Raw genomic sequence first — 18,038 nt, 5'->3', positions numbered from 1 at the left:
ACTCAAAACAAGGCAAACATTTCCATAGACCACAAATAAGACTTGAAAAATTATAGTAGGGAACAGAGATGAAATCAAGAGCCTGCCAGACTCCAGATCCCAATGTGGGCATCAAAGGCAAATAGGATTTTGGAGAAGATGCAGACCCCTGCCACTGCCCCACCCCCGATACTGAAGAAAGCTCTTTTGTGAAATGTAAGGATCATCTCACATGGACAAAGCACTCAGGTGAGAAAGATGGGGTGGAAGAAGTGAGTATCATTTCTGGTGTTGATAAGTAGGGAATGACTGAGTGCATTTTCGAAGTGAGAAGTAGTTCCCTTCATCACAGACTAATGCCTAGAATAAGATTGTGTGTAAGAAAAAGAGGTATAAGCATAAGACACAGTACACATAAGAAAAAAAGCCTAGTTGTGTTAGTTATGTGACATTTAGTAGTTTTCTTAGAAGGATTTGGAGATTGCTATCAGAACCTACTGTGTATGTTATCATTTAATATAAATATGAATTTTAAATTGCATCTCTCTCTCAAACACACAGATACAGGCAGAAAGTGAAAATGGGTGTCTTCTGAGGGAAGTGACAGAGATGGCAATTTCTGGTGATTTTACATCCGGGTTTTCCAGTTCCTTACGAGGCCAATTACCTAAGGTTGTGGGTTTTGTGCAATAACCCTGGATCCTTATATTAAGTTTCACTTTTTAACTTAAGCTCTTTTCTACTTATTTGAGCGATTCTTTTGTTCTTTAAACAAAGGGAGCCTTGGCTAAGCCAAGAAATAATGGGCCTGGACTCAAATTTTATGTATGAGGATGTTTGCTGAGGAACTATGTTTAACAGTGAAAAACTGAAAGGAATGTAAATGCATCATATAGGGAGGGTTCAGTCAGTGATGGAGTGGTCATATGCTGGAATAGCATGCAGCTCTTAAAAGTGTATTATAAAAGAGACAGGAAAAGTTTGGGCAAATGTACGTAACGTTATTTAGGAGGGAGTGGGTCTTATGTTTTTCATTGTCATCTCTTCCTCTGATGTTCTGCTGAGATTCTAATTTCTATTATGTTCTCACTTCTTGCCTTTTCCCTCAGTTTTCTTAAAACACAACTCATATTAACATTCACATAGATGAGACTTCATTAAACATCCAGGGGTGTCACAGCAAGGGGTTTGCATTATGGGACAGCAGGACACATGGCAAACAATGTAAGACTAGATGCTAGACATTCTTGTTCTTGAATGTCTCTTGGAAATTCCCCACACTGAGAACTTCTTCCTGGCTTCTCTCTCTCACTTCTCTCTTTGGCTCTTTCATTGCCCAGAAAGTCTCAAAATCCTTTTACTTGTTAGGCAAAACAATTTAATTTTGCCATCCTTCTGCTTACTATACTATGTCCTGGGAACCATCACTTCACTTCACAATGAAATAATTTATTAAGGAACAAAAGATAGCGCTCTTCTCTAAGAAAACTGCTACTTCTATCTTTTAAATAACATCTCTTTGTTCTCTCTACTATATCTAACTCCTCCCCTGCCCCTTAACACTGATAAAATGTATAATGTATAACAAAAATATGAAACAATGTTTATCTCTGAGTAGTGAATATTATTTTTCTTTATTATTTTCTATTTTTAAATTTTCTAGAGTGTACATGTGCTTTTAAAAATCAGAAAAAGTTTATAAAAATTACAATTCTGGGAGTGCATTAATCAGGGTAGGCTAACTGCTGAATAAAAGCTTCAAAATTTTTAGCAGCTTAATAACTAACATATAGTATTCTTTTTTTGCTCACACAAGATTTCTACTAGGATATTCCTAGCTTCCTCCGTGTGGTGACTCAGGAGCCCAGACTGTTTCTATCTGATGGCTCTGCCATTTACTAGGGTCTTGGATTCCTCTGTTGGGTCTTCTGAATCTAGCTAGCAAACAAAGGAAGAAATAAATGGTACAAGATTGTCAAGAGTTATTTTTAGAAGCCAGGCCTTAAAGTCACATATTTTACTTTTGTTTATTTATGACTGGAAGATGAACTCTAGTTGTGTGGTCAGGAGGAAGAAAAAAATGAGGCTTAGCGAACAGAAACACAGATCATATGTTGGAGGGGAAATATCATGGGCTTTGGATACAACAGGCCTGGATTTAAATCTCAGCTCCTCTAGTAATATAATAGACAACATGTTAGAATTCAGATAATCAACATTGAACAAACACTAATTGGGGATCTATTAGTTCTTGGCATTGTCTTATGTGCAGATAATACAGAGACAAAAAAAAAAATTCTCTCCATGGGAGAAGAGCAACCGTCTAGTAGGGAAGTGCACAGTTCTCTCCTCTCTGAGTGGAAGGACATTGCAATGTAGTGAGGAGAGTGCAGCCATAGATGTCTGTGTCAGGGTACCCTGGGAGCGCAGATATGCGTGTGATTAACCCAATGAGAGATCGAAAGAAGGACCCTGAAGAGCTTCTATGAGGGGGTTTCTTATTAACTTGGACTTTAAGGACAAATAGGCACTTTTCAGGAAAGTAGTGTTTGAGGGAGGACATTTCCTTTGAAATAAAATCATGGACAAGTCCCGAGAGGTGAAAAGATCATGCTCAGGAAACTCTGAATAAAACAGAAATCACAGGAAAAGCCAGAAACACAAGTCAGCCAGGCCTCAAACAATAAATATTGCAAAACACTCACCTTTGAGCAGATGAGTCATTTTTCCTCTGGGATCATGGGGATAATACGCATTCAGGGAAGGAGGAAACACAGCCACAAATGAGGTCAAGAATGACAGAGAAGAAGACATGTGCCCTTCTCGGATAAGTTACTACAGCCTTCTCTCATAAATTAATAATGTTGGGGCCTTGCCAAGAAATGTCATCTTTTTTTTAAGTAATAAATGACTTAGGCTTTCTCTGGTATATGAAATGTAAATGGGAGTATCCATACAGACAAGGAAGAGGTTGGGGTGAGTTTGCGAGGTAAGCAGTGCAGGTGGGTGTACCTAAAAGCCTCAAGAACTCTTTTTCATGTGAGTAATAGAAACATCCTGTTAATAAACACCAACTTTGAATGGTGCACATGTAAAACAAGTGTGTATGCATATATAGATATATATATTTAAAATTCAAGTCAAGTTGAATTTCCATGGACTATATTACATATGTGGTAATTCCATACTTAACTTTTTGAGAAGCCACCATACTCGATACTTGTAATTAAGCATCAGCTTAGGCTGGGTGCGGTGGTTCTTGTGTGTAATCCCAGCAATTTGGGAGACTGAGGCATGTGGATTGCTTGAGCCCAGGAGTTTGAGACCATCCTGGGCAACATGGTGAAACTCTGTCTCTACAAAAATTACAAAAATTAGCTGGGCATGATGGCACTTGCCCGTAGTCCCAGCTCGTTGGGAGACTGAGGTAGGAGGATCGCTTGAGCCCAGGAGGTGGAGGTTGCAGTGAGCTGAATGCTGCCTGATTTTAATCTTCAAAAGAGGACTCTTGTTTGACATAGGCTGAGTTCCAAGGCAAGTTGAAGTTAGTACCTTTGTTAGTAGGTTAGTGATGTATAGCTACCACTAGAAAAGGTTTTTCTGATCTTATTTTGATGTAGGCCTTACCACAGTGTGTCTTTCTAGACAAATCCATGCATACATCATAATTATAAACCACATTTTTTGGCTTATATAGTGATTATGAAAAACAATAACAGCTCCTGCTTCATTTGCTTCTTCCTTAGCTATACATCTTGTTGTTTCATTAACCACCTACCAACTCCTTAATTCCCTAAACATTTACAACCTGAATATTTTGCTGAGGTACATCTCCTTTTTTTAAAAAAATTTTTTTTGTTATTATACTTTAAGTTTTAAAAGTACATGTTTTAGGGTACCTGAGCACAATGTGCTGGTTTGTTACATATGTATCCATGTGCCATGTTGGTGTGCTGCACCCATTGACTCATCATTTAGCATTAGGTATATCTCCTAATGCTATCCCTCCCCCCTCCCCCCACCCCACAACAGTCCCCAGAGTGTGATGTTCCCCTTCCTGTGTCCATGTGCTCTCATTGTTCAATTCCCACCTATGAGTGAGAACATGCGGTGTTTGGTTTTTTGTCCCTGTGATAGTTTGCTGAAAATGATGGTTTCCAGTTTCATCCATGTCCCTACAAAGGACATGAACTCATCATTTTTTATGGCTGCATAGTATTCCATGGTGTACATGTTGCCACATTTTCTTAATCCAGTCTATCGTTTTTGGACATTTGGCTTGGTTCCAAGTCTTTGCTATTGTGAATGGTGCCACAATAAACATATGTGTGTATGTGTCTTTATAGCAGCATGATTTATAATCCTTTGGGTATATACCCAGTAATGGGATGGCTGGGTCAAATGGTATTTCTAGTTCTAGATCCCTGAGGAATCGCCACACTGACTTCCACAATGGTTGAACTAGTTTACAGTCCCACCAACAGTGTAAAAGTGTTCCTATTTCTCCACATCCTCTCTAGCACCTGTTGTTTCCTGACTTTTTAATGATGGCCATTCTAACTGGTGTGAGATGGCATCTCATTGTGGTTTTGATTTGCATTTATCTAATGGCCAGTGATGATGAGCATTTTTTCATGTGTTTTTTGGCTGCTAAATGTCTTCTTTTGAGAAGTGTCTGTTCATATCCTTCACCCACTTTTTGATGGGGTTGTTTGTTTTTTTCTTGTAAATTTGTTGGAGTTCATTGTAGATTCTGGATATTAGCCCTTTGTCAGATGAGTAGGTTGCAAAAATTTTCTCCCATTCTGTAGGTTGCCTGTTCACTCTGATGGTAGTTTCTTTTGCTGTGCAGAAGCTCTTTAGTTTCATTAGATCCCATTTGTCAATTTTGGCTTTTGTTACCATTGCTTTTGGTGTTTTAGACATGAAGTCCTTGCCCATGCCTATGTCCTGAATGGCATTGCCTAGGTTTTCTTCTAGGGTTTTTATGGTTTTAGGTCTAACATGTAAGTCTTTAATCCATCGTGAATTAATTTTTGTATAAGGTGTAAGGAAGGGATCCAGTTTCGGCTTTCTACATATGGCTAGCCAGTTTTCCCAGCACCATTTATTAAATAGGGAATCCTTTCCCCATTGCTTGTTTTTGTCAGGTTTGTCAAAGATCAGATAGCTGTAGATATGCGGCATTATTTCTGAGGACTCTGTTGTGTTCCATTGATCTATATCTCTGTTTTGGTGGCAGTACCATGCTGTTTTGGTTACTGTAGCCTTGTGGTATAGTTTGAAGTCAGGTAGCACGATGCCTCTGGCTTTGTTCTTTTGGCTTAGGATTGACTTGGCAATGTGGGCTCTTTTTTGGTTCCATATGAACTTTAAAGTAGTTTTTTCCAATTCTATGAAGAAAGTCTTTGGTAGCTTGATGGGGATGGCATTGAATCTATAAATTACCTTGGGCAGTATGACCATTTTCACGATATTGATTCTTCCTACCCATGAGCGTGGAATGTTCTTGCATTTGTTTGTATCCTCTTTTATTTCATTGAGCAGTGGTTTGTAGTTCTCCTTGAAGAGGTCCTTCACGTCCCTTGTAAGTTGGATTCCTAGGTATTTTATTCTCTTTGAAGCAATTGTGAATGGGAGTTCACTCATGATTTGGCTCTCTGTTTGTCTGTGATTGGTGTATAAGAATGCATGTGATTTTTGTACATTGATTTTGTATCCTGAGACTTTGCTGAAGTTGCTTATCAGCTTAAGGAGATTTTGGGCTGAGACAGTGGGGTTTTCTAGATATACAATCATGTCATCTGCAAACAGGGACAATTTGACTTCCTCTTTTCTTAATTGAATACCCTTCATTTCCTTCTCCTGCCTAATTGTCCTGGCCAGAACTTCCAACACTATGTTGAATAGGAGTGGTGAGAGAGGGCATCCCTGTCTTGTGCCAGTTTTCAAAGGGAATGCTTCCACATCTCCTTTTTTAATAGTAAGCCTTGTTGCTAAATGCCATTAGGAAACTTAGTAAATATTGGTCCTCTGAGTGTGAGAACTTATATAATTACTGTCGATGACTTAAAAAAGGACTCTGTCTCTTTTGCTTAGTGGCATTACTTTTATAAAACATAATTGCACACTTTGTTGAAAGTCCAGCTACATGTGTTCAGCCAAATGTTCTCCTTCAGGTTTACATAATTATCAGTTTAGAGCATCTTTCCACAAGGTGAAGTCTCTGGAAATAGGAATACCAGATGAAACCTACCTCAGGAATTTATCTTGGTAAACTCTATTAAAACATTTTAAGCAGGTTATTTTTTTCATCCTTTACATCAGACAAAGCCAAAGCAGACGGTTTGATGAAAGATAAATTATAAAAATAGAAGGTTATTAGAAAATACACATTTTTAGACCACTGTGGATAATGCCATAACTGCATCTTCTGGGAAAAAGACAAATGGAAAATCCATGAAAAATTGATTATTAATAGAGTGTCAAAATTCCCCATTAGAAATGGACACTCTGTCATCATTTTTTACAACATATTCCTCATCTTTTCACCAGAGAAATAAATGGTATCCAAGTTCTAGTTTCCATGTGTAATTGGAATTGAGCTGTGTTTCCTTGTGGCAAAGGAAACCTTTTCTGTGGCATCTTAGTTATATCCAGGTATGTTGGTCGCTATGCATGTATGTGCTAGTGCATAGTTAAAAGCAAGTCCATAGGCCAAATTAGCATGTGTTAAGTAGGTGCTCAATAGATACAAATAATTTCAAAATATTTATTGAGAAATAATACAGTTTTCAAAGTTTTCTTCTGAAATAGTCCATTAATTGCATTAATGGGCAATATTCTGAAAATTAGATGGTTTCAGAAGAACCTTCAAAAAATGCAGGTCTGTTGCCCACAATGTGTAAGAGGTTAAGCATGGCAGACAGACTGGGAGTTGGCTTCCCAATCCTTAAGCCAATGCCTTTTTTTTTTTCTCCTTGTACATGCTCTTTGTCTTTTAACATCACTAATATGAAGAAAAAATTGGGTGTTTTATTTTTCTGAAAGACTCATATTTGTTTTTCTGAATACGTCTTACTCCATTCCTGCTGCGATAACAAAATACCTTAGATAAGGTAATTTTTAAACAACAGAATTTATTGCTCACGGTTCTGGAGGCTGGGAAATCCATGATCAAGGTACTGGCAGGTTTGGTGTCTGGTGAGAGCTCATTCTCTGTTTCATTAGTGGCACTTTATAGCTGTGTCCTGTCATGGCAGAAGGGCAAGGCAGCTCCCTTCAACCTCTTTCATAAAAGCACTAATTCTATTTATGAGGGCAAAGCCCTCATGACTTAATCACCTTCTAAAGACTGTACCTCCTAATCACCTCCTAAAGGCTGTATTATCACATTGGGGGTTAATTTCCAACATAGGAATTTTAAGGGACACCCACATGCATACCAGAGCGATGGGCTAACTACAATACACTTTTAGAAGAGGACTTAAGAGATACAATCAATGAACATATCCATTCATTTACAAATGTTTGTCAAACACCAAATATATTCTAGGATCTGTGTAATACACTGAGGGTAAAATGCTGTTCCAAAAGAATATGGTGCCTGCTCTCTGAAAGCTTAAAGAGTAATGGGAAGAAAAGTTAAATGAATCATGTTAATGTGTGTATAATTAAAATTAGAACAATTCTCTGAAGAGAGGGAATACAGTCCATTGCAAGTGTTTGACAATGGAAGTTGATCAGGCTTGGGCAGTCAGGATAATTTCCCCAAGGTTTGATACTTGTTCTAATATCCAAAAGAAGAGTTGGATTTAACTAGGTAAAGAGAGGTAGCATGAGGGTGAGGTAGGGAAAATAAGATGTGAAATGTAAGCCCTGTGTGTGTTAGAGAAACTGGTCAGGTATTGTGGGATGAGAAGGTGTCTTTTGTTGCATTGTTTTAAGTGAACAAAGTTGAGCATGCTTATAATGTGAAAAACGGACCCAGTAAGGGGAAGAGGTTGAACTCACAGGAAAGGGGAAGAGAAATAGTTGGGGAAGCTCTCGAAGGAGAGGGAAGGGAAAGTTGTGGGAGGCCTGAGATGATGAGAAAAGTAGAGAATTAATGGGGAAGAGACATACCTCTTACTCTGAGCATGGATGACAAAAAGAAGATGGTTGAGACTTCACTAAGTATTCAGTAGTATCTAAGGCAAGACCATCTGCTGAGAAGGTGGAGATTAGGGTTAGATTGGGAGCTTGCAGTGAACAGTAAGTGAATACATAAGAAAGAAGGACAAAGACCAATTAAAAAATTGAGAAATTGTTTATTAGTGTCTATGAAATCAAACACATGCTCTAGAGAATTAAACTTGTTAGAGAGAAATGATATGCCAAGTGGTAAACCGTAGTGTCCCGTATGGCAGGGAAGGACTTGAGGCCAGGAAGGATCAGTGGATGAGTCAAGGGCTGGCAAGGTAAGAACTTGTCAGAGAGTAGTATTTTGGGGTTAATGTTAGAGTTGACAAGGTTCAAAGTAGGGCGATGGGAGGGATTTACTAAAGTGTATTGAATCCACTGGAATTGATGAGGTTAGACAGTTACTGAAGCATACTGAAGCCCCTGGAATTGAGGGCTCCAGAGCTCTTTGAAGGGAGAACCTTTTTAAAAGACTTTTTTTTTCCACAAGAAGATAAAAAAAGTAACATAAAGGCTGAGAATCACACAGTTGTACAATAATTAGATTATGTATTAATAATAGTTCTTCAAAGTAGCAGATGGCAAAAACTTCCCTTTCACTTTTATTTAATTTGTTTTCTTGTTATTGAAATAGCCAGATGAAATCATTTGTGTATTGTATGTTGCATTCATATATTAAAATTTAGACTATTAACATCGTGGGAGGGGATGATGGAATAATAAACACACTATAAAATAAAATTGAATGTTTGCACAGTGATTTATGCCACATAAAACTAATATACCTTCTTATTTTTCTAGAATCCTGAGCCAGTGACCAAAACACACTACAGCATGAAATATGCTTAATGAAACTATGATAATCTCAATGTTGACATCAACAAAACATTATAAATTCAAATAATATAATTATGAATCAGGAACATAGTGAAATATGCTCGATATCAAATGTGCTAACATAATGCTGTCGAAAGAAGAAAGAGGAGGTGAAGTCCAGGATGATATAATCTAACTGAATATTCAGTGTAATGTGCTTAGATGAAAAGAGGAGGGAAACAATGGAAGAGAATAGTTATCTCTTCTCCTTATCAGTCTGTGTTCTACTGGGAAAGAAAAGCTGAGGCTCCTCATTAAGTTGTAACCTGACTGGTTTACTATTCTGTTACTTGGTGATCTTCAGAAGATTTTGGCCAATATAACTTGATAACTTCCCATAATAAAATATACTATATTTCCTTTTTTTCTTCATTGAACACTTAAAAAAACATGTATTTATATTAGTTTTCTACCAAATCCAGTTAAAAGCAAAGAGTAGTAATCATATCTGAATGAGCACAAATGTACTTGCCAGTTGCTTTCCTCTGTGGCAACACTGTTGCTTGGGAAGGTGTTAATGCTTTTATTATCGTTGCTGTTATTGTATCTTACTAATGATTTAATCACCCTCTTCAAAAAGTGTGAATTTCTTAGAGGATTTTCTTTGCCTAACTACTGTGCTTGGTGATGCAAAACTTATATAACTTAGATAACTTTTTCTTCTTTACTATGAAAATGGTTTAATACAGGTGAACACACAGCAAGTGCACACACAGAGAGACATAGCTTTCACAGAACACGCTGGGAGTGAATAAGAATTCGTATCACTTCTATCTAACAGAAGGCTCTACTAGGCCACCTCCTCCTGGGCCCACTCCTCAAACTCTCCCTCCTCCTGGTACTGTTGGTACTCGAACATCAGGTTGTTCCTGTTGCTCTTGGCCTCAGTGAATTCCATCTCATCCATGTCCTCATCCATGCACCAGGGCAAGAAGGCCTTGTGCCTGAACATGGCAGTGAACTGCTTTGAAATGTGCCTGAACAGCTCCTGGATGGCCATGTTGTTGCCAGTGAAGGCAGCAGACATTTTTAGCCCTGGGGATGGGATGTCACAGAAAGCTGTTTTCACATTGTGGGGGATCCAGTAAGCAAAGTAGCTACTGTTCTCATTTTAGCTGTTAAGCATTTGCTTGTCCACCACCCTCTGGGACATGTGGCCCCTGAAAATGGCAGCTGCCATTAGGTAGCAGCCTTGCAGGGTCGCACAGGCAGTCAGCATATTCTTGGCATCAAACATCTGCTGGGTGAACTCAGCCACCGTCAAGGCCCGGTACTGCTGGCTGCCCCGGCTGGTCAGCAGGATAAAGCCAGGCATGAAGAAGTGCAGGTGGGGGAATGGGACCATGTTTATGGCCAGTTTCCCAAGGTCAGCATTCAGCTGGCCTGGGAAGTGCAGGCAGGTGGTGACTCCACTCATGATGGCAGATACCAGGTGGTTCAGGTCACCATAGTTGGGTGTGGGCAACTTTAGGGTTCTGAAGCAGATGTCCTAGAGAGCTTCATTATCAGTGCAAAAGGTCTCACCTGCATTTTCTATGAGCTGGTAGACAGAGAAAGTGGTGTTGTAGGGCACCGCCACTGTGTGGGACACCATGTATATGAAGAAACTGCCAGCCACCTTTCTACTAGGTGCACATGATAAGTCAAATCAACTTTTCTTCTTCAAAGAAGAGTCACTTGAGTGCCCCACTAGGTTCTGAAATATATGGTAAGTAGGCCCCCATGACCCTGGAGGAAGGGTGTAACAACACTTTTTGTGGCTTCAAAGTTTCTTCTCTTCAGATGCCACTGTCTGCTGACAGGGCTGGCCTTAGGGTGTGAGAACAGTGCAGTCACACAGGATCCCCAGCTCAGAAGGGCCCCATAACTGGGCTTAATGCTCAGCAGTTGCTGTCATGATATTCCTTGTATTTTTACTTTAGAATTTGTATTTTCGTAAGTGAAGTCCGATGGAACAATGGAGCATGTGCCAGGGACATAGAGCCTCAACTCCCTCCTGGTCCCCCCTCCTCCCACTTCCCCAGGATGGGTTCATGGCTGCCTGCTTCCTATGCCCTCACACTCTGGCCTCACCCTGCCTCTACCTCTCTGCTTGTACCCCATTAACTGATGTGCCTTCTGCTTGAGGTGGTCACCTCAAGGGTGTTGGGGCTGACATGGGCAGCATTCTGCCATTGCCTGTTTCCCCTAATGGGGGCTTGAGCACAGATATGGGAGGTTCAGGGTCGATGGGTGCCCCACAGCATCTCAGGGCAGGGCGAGGTGGTGGCTGTCGCTGCCCCAGGCTGGTACCTCCACAGTACATTTGGTGAGCGAGTTGGCAGGAAAGTCTGTGGCCCACCTCATCCAAACACTGAATGCATGGCATGGAGGTTCCTGTTCCATGGTGGTTGCCCATCCACTATGGGTTGGGACAGTAGGGCCATGGAACCGCTGGAAGAGGAGAATGACTTTTCTGCCCCTGAGTAGGGCACAGCCTGTTAGTTTGGTGGATGCAGAGAGGTCGTGGGCTACATGCGTAGGGTCACAGGCAGAGCAGGGCCCCTGGGCACCTGTGAAGGTCTGTACTTGTCCTGCAAGTATTCCCATGCCTGAGGGAGCACAACTTTAAATAGCAAATAAAAATCACCATGACACGAGAAGAGAGAGAGAGAGACTGTGGAAGAAAGGAAAAAATTTAATATTGTAGTACTTTTACTGGCACTCTTTTCCTGACTTTTGAACAAAAGGTCCTGAATCTCCATTTGCATTGGGCTGTGCAAATTGTGTGGCTGGTCTTGTCTGCAGAGCTTGTTACTGGGTGGTTGGGGGTCAGTGAGTCTTTTGGGAGACTTCTCTGATGGACAAAAGTGTCCTTGACTCACATCTAGTGGCAGATAAGGGCCACAGACCTACATAGGAAAACCTGTGAGAAAAGGTAGACCCTGGATGTTTGCTCTTGGACAGCCATCAGGGCCTAGAACAGGAACCATACATTCAATTGGCTGTGGCAGGTAACAGCCAGCATCAGGGAATGTGGAGTGGAGGGCACTGCAGCGAAGTGCTTGCCTTGAGCAATCTGATATGGAGGAGGTGAGAGATGCTATTGCGATTCAGCTCCAGATGGTGTTGCTGTGCCAGATAGGAGCTCAGTATTGCAGTATTATTCAAGAGAAACTGGAGATCCAGCTTGTTTGTGTGAAAAATTTTTATAAATTAAAAAAAAAAATTTTTAATGAGACAGTCTGGCTCTGTCACCCAGGCTGGGTGGGGTACAGTGGTGTGATCTCGGCTCACTGCCACCTCTGCCTCCTGGGTTCAAGTGATTCTCCTGCCTCAGCCTCCGAGTAGGTGGGATTACAGGCATGCACCACCACACCCAACTAAATTTTTGTATTTTTAGTAGAGAGGAGGTTTCACCATGTTGGCCAAGCTGGTCTCAAACTCCTGACCTCAAGTGATCTGCCCACCATGGCTTCCCAAAGTACTGGGATTACAGGCGTGAGCCACTGTGCCCAGCCTGTGTGAAAATTTCTATATGAAATTTCAAACACAGTATAGATAAACAAAACATATCGAGGAGACATATTTGAGCTGGGGCCCCTTTGTTTGCAGGTCATGGGGTGAGTTGGTTCTGGCATGTTACCAGGGCTGTAAACCCCTCTAGACTCAGTCACCCTAGCCTGGTTTTCATGCTTTGAGAAGAAAACTGGACATCTGAGTAGGAGATTAAAGAGCCCTAATTTACACTCAAGTGTGCAGTTTTACAGGGTCTGGGTCTGGAAAGGATTTTGCTGGGGATAGACATGCCACCACCATCAGATTGTGAATGTATATTAGATTTCAACAACGACATCTAGTAGCAATGAAAGAAACAACAGCTGTGCTGAGCCAAGGAAGCTTTTCTCCATCAGCCTCCATCAGCCAGGCATTTAGAGTGAGTAAGCCGCTGGACTCAGAGTGGGAAAGGGTAGGTCTCAAGAGAGAGATAATGGATTTTCTATTAATAGAGGCAAGTGGGGGAGAGAGTGATTCCATGGAAGTATATAAGGTATGACCAAACATGCATTCCAAGCCAGTTATATGGGCCATTCTAGTTACATTGCTACTGAATTGTTTTGATTAAATGCCACAGGTGTTAAAATAGCAAACTTTCATTTAAGTTTTCCTTTTATTTATGGAAATTCAATAGGACGATTTCAGGAAGGCTTAATAGTATCAATTTTTAGTAAATGTTTTATGACTTTATAGTCAGATATTGACCAGTAATAATGTCATTTAGTATATCCTACACTTGATCTTAGCCAAAAGGCCAAGTAGTGATATATGTGTTCAATATATAATAAGCAATAAATAATTACTGAGTCTAGCACAGTTCTAGGCTATGTATATGTATTAGGTGTCTTATTTGACATTTAAATTCATCATAATATTGTGTTTTAACTTGAGGGAATGCAAAGAAATAAAAATATGAGATTTCCCCTTATGTATTCATGTGCTGTATACATATTTATTGAGTATGCACCATGTACCAGATTAGATGCTGGGATACAATAGCAAGTTAGATGTTTATGCTTGCTATTTTCATGGAGCTTACAATCTAGTATGGTAAGTGGTATTAGGCAAACCCGTTACACAAATAATTAACATTAATTGTGTTAAGTGCTGGGAAGGAGAAGCATACAGGGAACTGGAAGCAGGTTTGGGGGCCAAGGCTCAGCAACTGAAGGAGACAGTAATTAGCAATGAGGCTGAAAAGGAAGTTGAGACTAAACCATGTAAGGCCTTGAAGGTTGTATCCAGGATTTAGCTTCTTATTCCAAAAACAATGTATGGGCATTGAAGGATTTTAATCAGTTAAGTGCCATAATCAGATATTTTAAAAAAAAGCCCACTCTGGCTTCAGTGAGTAAAACAGATCATACCTACATGAGAAAATCAACAGGAGAAGCATTGTTTGAACATATGGGACTTTTGGAATTAACTTTAGAACTAGGCACATCAGGAAGTAATGTTCAAGTAAAATTATTGCTTTGTGTGTAGTATGGGATAAAATAAGAGGTCTGTGTTGGGTGTTTCATTTTATCAGATGAAATTTAAATTTTTTTTATCATGAAGGAGCCAAAGGAGTAATTTCCTATCCTTTTTGTAGTTTACTAATGTCAGAAGCTGACAGATTAAAAAAATGATGTACTGTATGGACAAAGCCTGGCATATTTGTAACTTTCAATATGTAGCTATGTTAAACTGCATTAATAGCTAAGGAAATGAGTTTGGATTTAAAGGATACTTTTTTCTTGGATTGGATTTTGGTGGGAAAAAAGGATCTTAGGTAAGAAGGATTTTTTTTTCCCATTTACTGGGGGAACCAGTCCCCAATATTTCAACATAGGTTCTTTTCTATTTTCCCTAAGTGTCAGCTGGTATGAGAAATAAAGAGAAAGAGTACAAAGAGAGGAATTTTACAGCTGGGCCTCTAGGGGTGACATAACATATTGGTAAGACCGTGATGACAACCCCGAGCCACAAAACCAGCAAGTTTTTATTAGGGATTTTAAAAGGGGAGGGGGTGTACGAACAGGGAGTAGGTCACAAGGATCACATGCTTCAAAGGGCAATAAAGATCACAAGGCAAAGGCAAAATTAGAATTAGTGATGAGGGTCTATGTTCCGCTGTGCACGTATTGTCTTGATAAACATCTTAACAGGAAACAGGGTTTGAGAGCAGATAACCAGTCTGACTAGAATTTACCAGGCTGGAATTTCCCAATCCTAGTAAGCCTGAGGGTACTGCAGGAGACCAGAGCGTATTTCAGTCCTTATTTCAACTGCATAAGACAGATACTTCCAGAGTGGCCATTCATAGACCTCCCCCAAGGAATGCATTCCTTCCCCAGGGTATTCCTTGCTGGGAAAAGAATTCAGTGATATTGCTCCTACTCACACGCCCGTTTATAGGCTCCCTGCAAGAAGAAAAATATGGCTCTGTTCTGCCCAACCTGCAGGCAGTCAGACCTTATGGTTATCTTCCCTTGTTCCCTGAAAATCGCTGTTATTCTATTCTTTTTTAAGGTGCACTGATTTCATATTGTTCAAACACACATGTTTTACAATCAATTTGTTCAATAGTGATCCTGAGGTGACGTACATTCTCAGCTTATGAAGATAACAGGATTAAGAGATTAAAGTAAAGACAAGCATAAGAAATTACAAGAGTATTAATTTTGGGAACTGATAAATGTTCATGAAATCTTCACAATTTATGTTCAGGGATTGCAGTGAAGACAGGTGTAAGAAATTATAAAAGTATTAATTTTGTGAACTGATAAATGTCCATGAAATCTTCACAATTTATATTCCTCTGCCTCAGCTCCAGCTGGTCCTTCTGTTCAGGGTCCCTGACTTCCTGCAACACCCATTCATAGTGATGTGATTTGGTTCTGTGTCCCCACCCAATCTCATCTTGAATTGTAATCCCCATGTGTTGAGGGAGGGACCTGTAATCCCCAGGTGTGGAGGGAGGGAGGTGATTGGATCATGGGGTGGTTTCCCCCAGGCTGTTCTCATGATAGTGAGTGAGTGCTCATGAGATCTGATGGTTTTATAAGTGTTTGGAAGTTCCTCCTTCATTCTTCTTTCTCCTGCTGCCTTAAGAAGAAGGTGCTTGCTTCCCCTTCAGCTTCCACCATGATTGTAAGTTTCCAGAGACTTCCACAGCCATGTGGAACTGTGAGTCAATTAAACCTCTTTCCTTTATAAATCACCCAGTCTTGGATATTTCTTTATAGCAGTGTGAAAATAGACTAACACACATAGATATGGTAGACTTTTTAGAGAAAGATCCATAGTATATGAAGTAATAGATATTATTACCAGTAGTTCTACTAGCACATGTGCTGAAATTTTATTGTCAACTCTCTCTGCACACCCAACCACACACAAACACATATTTATTTCATTTATTCCTCACAAAAACCCAATGCTGTATGCACTATTACTATGTTCTTTTTAAAGATAAGGAGATCGAAGCACAAATAAGTTAATTACTTTACCAAAAATCACGTAGCTTATTGATAATATAGCCAGAATATAAAACAATATTTGATTCTAGAACGACAGTTCATAACTATTACATTATATTGCCTTCCAAGATTGAAACCAAAATTTTCAATTATGGAAAAAATAATACATCTATCCAATAAACATATTACCAAAGTTATCCTTCTTTAGGAAAATTAAATAAATATAGAGTAATAATCCCAATTGTACAAATTTCAGAAATGTTTATTTGAACTGTAATAGAATGCTTCCATTTTAAGAAGAATACCCTATTATTAGGTATACTTTTTTGCAATTACTTTTCCAGAATATTTAAAGTAATTTGATTTACAAGAAACTTTTATGAATGTACCCATTGCTTAATGTCAATAAATGGTAAAATTAAGTAAAAGTTTTCCTCTTGACATTCCTTATTTTTGCTTTCTTTGTTCTACTTTATTCTATTTTCCTTTTTGTCACCCTTTGAGTATTAAATAATAAAAGAAGAAAGAAGAGGAGGAGGAGGAGGAGGAGAAAGAGAAGGGAAAGGAAAGAGGAAAGTGGGTGGGCAAAGAATACAAGTTGGATATATTGCAGATAATTTTTAAGTGTATATTTTTTCAAATAAAACTATCTAATTCTCTGATTTTTTTTTTCCACAGTCCACAAAACTGTTCTTTTAGTTACAAATTAATTTGTAATTGTTTTTACTTTTTAGGGAAGCATACAATTACCTTTTTATTGTTTGCAAATTTTTGAGGTGTTTCCCAATTGTTTCCAATCCTTATTTCTCTGATTTTATTTCAATTTTAAACAATCCTTTCGGCAACAATATACATCTTTTAAAATACCTGTTTGAAATATAAGAATATGTTTATGATACCAATACATATATGTAGTATACATAAAAATCATTATCTTAAATATACATTAATTTATCTCATTTCCAAAGAAATGAAATTTCATGTTAATTTCACTAATTACTTTTTGGACAATATATAGATGCCAGTTTACTATCTCCACCTTTTTCTTCCTTAAAAATTGTTTATTATAAAATATAAGACACATTCAGAATTGCCTTAAAGCATAAATACACAGATTAATAAACTATTTTAAAACAAATAACCACAATCCACATTTTAAAAAATGCTGCTCCAGCTTCCCCAAAGCCCATTTGGGGCTCACCCAAAGCTCTTTCTCAGTTACCAACCTCACTAAAGGTACTCACTGGCCTGACTTTTTCAATAGTATTTTTAGAAATTGACATATACCTTGCACAATATAAAATTCACCAGTTTAAAGTGTACACTTTATGGTTTTTAGTAGATTCACAAAGTTGTGCAACTATTACCACTAGTTAATTGCAGAACTTTTCAATCCCCTCCTTCCCCCGGATCCTGTATTTATTAGCAGTTTGTCCCAAATTCTCTCTTTCCATAATTTCCTTTCTGTGTCAGGATTTGCCCATTCTGGACATTTCCTACAAGTGGAATCACATGCAGTCTTTTGTATCTGGTTTCTTTCACTTAGCATTATATTTTCTTTATTTTTTTATTTGATTATTATACTTTAAGTTCTGGGGTACCTGTGCACAACATGCAGGTTTGTTACATATGTATACATATGCCATGTTGGTGTGCTGCACCCATTAACTCGTCATTTACATTAGGTATATCTCCTAATGCTATCCCTCCCCACTCCCCGGACCCCATGACAGGCCCCAGTGTGTGATGTTCCCCTTCCTATGTCCAAGTGTTCTCATTGTTCAATTCCCACCTATGAGTGAGAACATGCAGTGTTTGATTTTCTGTCCTTGCGATAGTTTGCTGAGAATGATGGTTTCCAGCTTCATCCATGTCCCTACAAAGGACATGAACTCATCATTTTTATGGCTGCATAGTATTCCATGGTGTGTATGTGCCACATTTTCTTAATCCAGTCTATCATTGATGGGCATTTGGGTTGGTTCCAAGTCTTTGCTATTG

General features: G+C 39.1%; 1 pseudogene; it reads right to left on the bottom strand.

The window, feature by feature from the left end:
• Window positions 1–2,183: 2,183 nt before the first annotated feature.
• Window positions 2,184–10,630, bottom strand: LOC100584063 (annotated as a pseudogene).
• Window positions 10,631–18,038: the final 7,408 nt, after the last annotated feature.

This window comes from Nomascus leucogenys, chromosome 18, assembly GCF_006542625.1.
Source record: "Nomascus leucogenys isolate Asia chromosome 18, Asia_NLE_v1, whole genome shotgun sequence".
NCBI classification, from domain to species: Eukaryota; Metazoa; Chordata; class Mammalia; order Primates; family Hylobatidae; genus Nomascus; species Nomascus leucogenys.
This window is presented reverse-complemented; position numbering and strand designations above follow the sequence as displayed.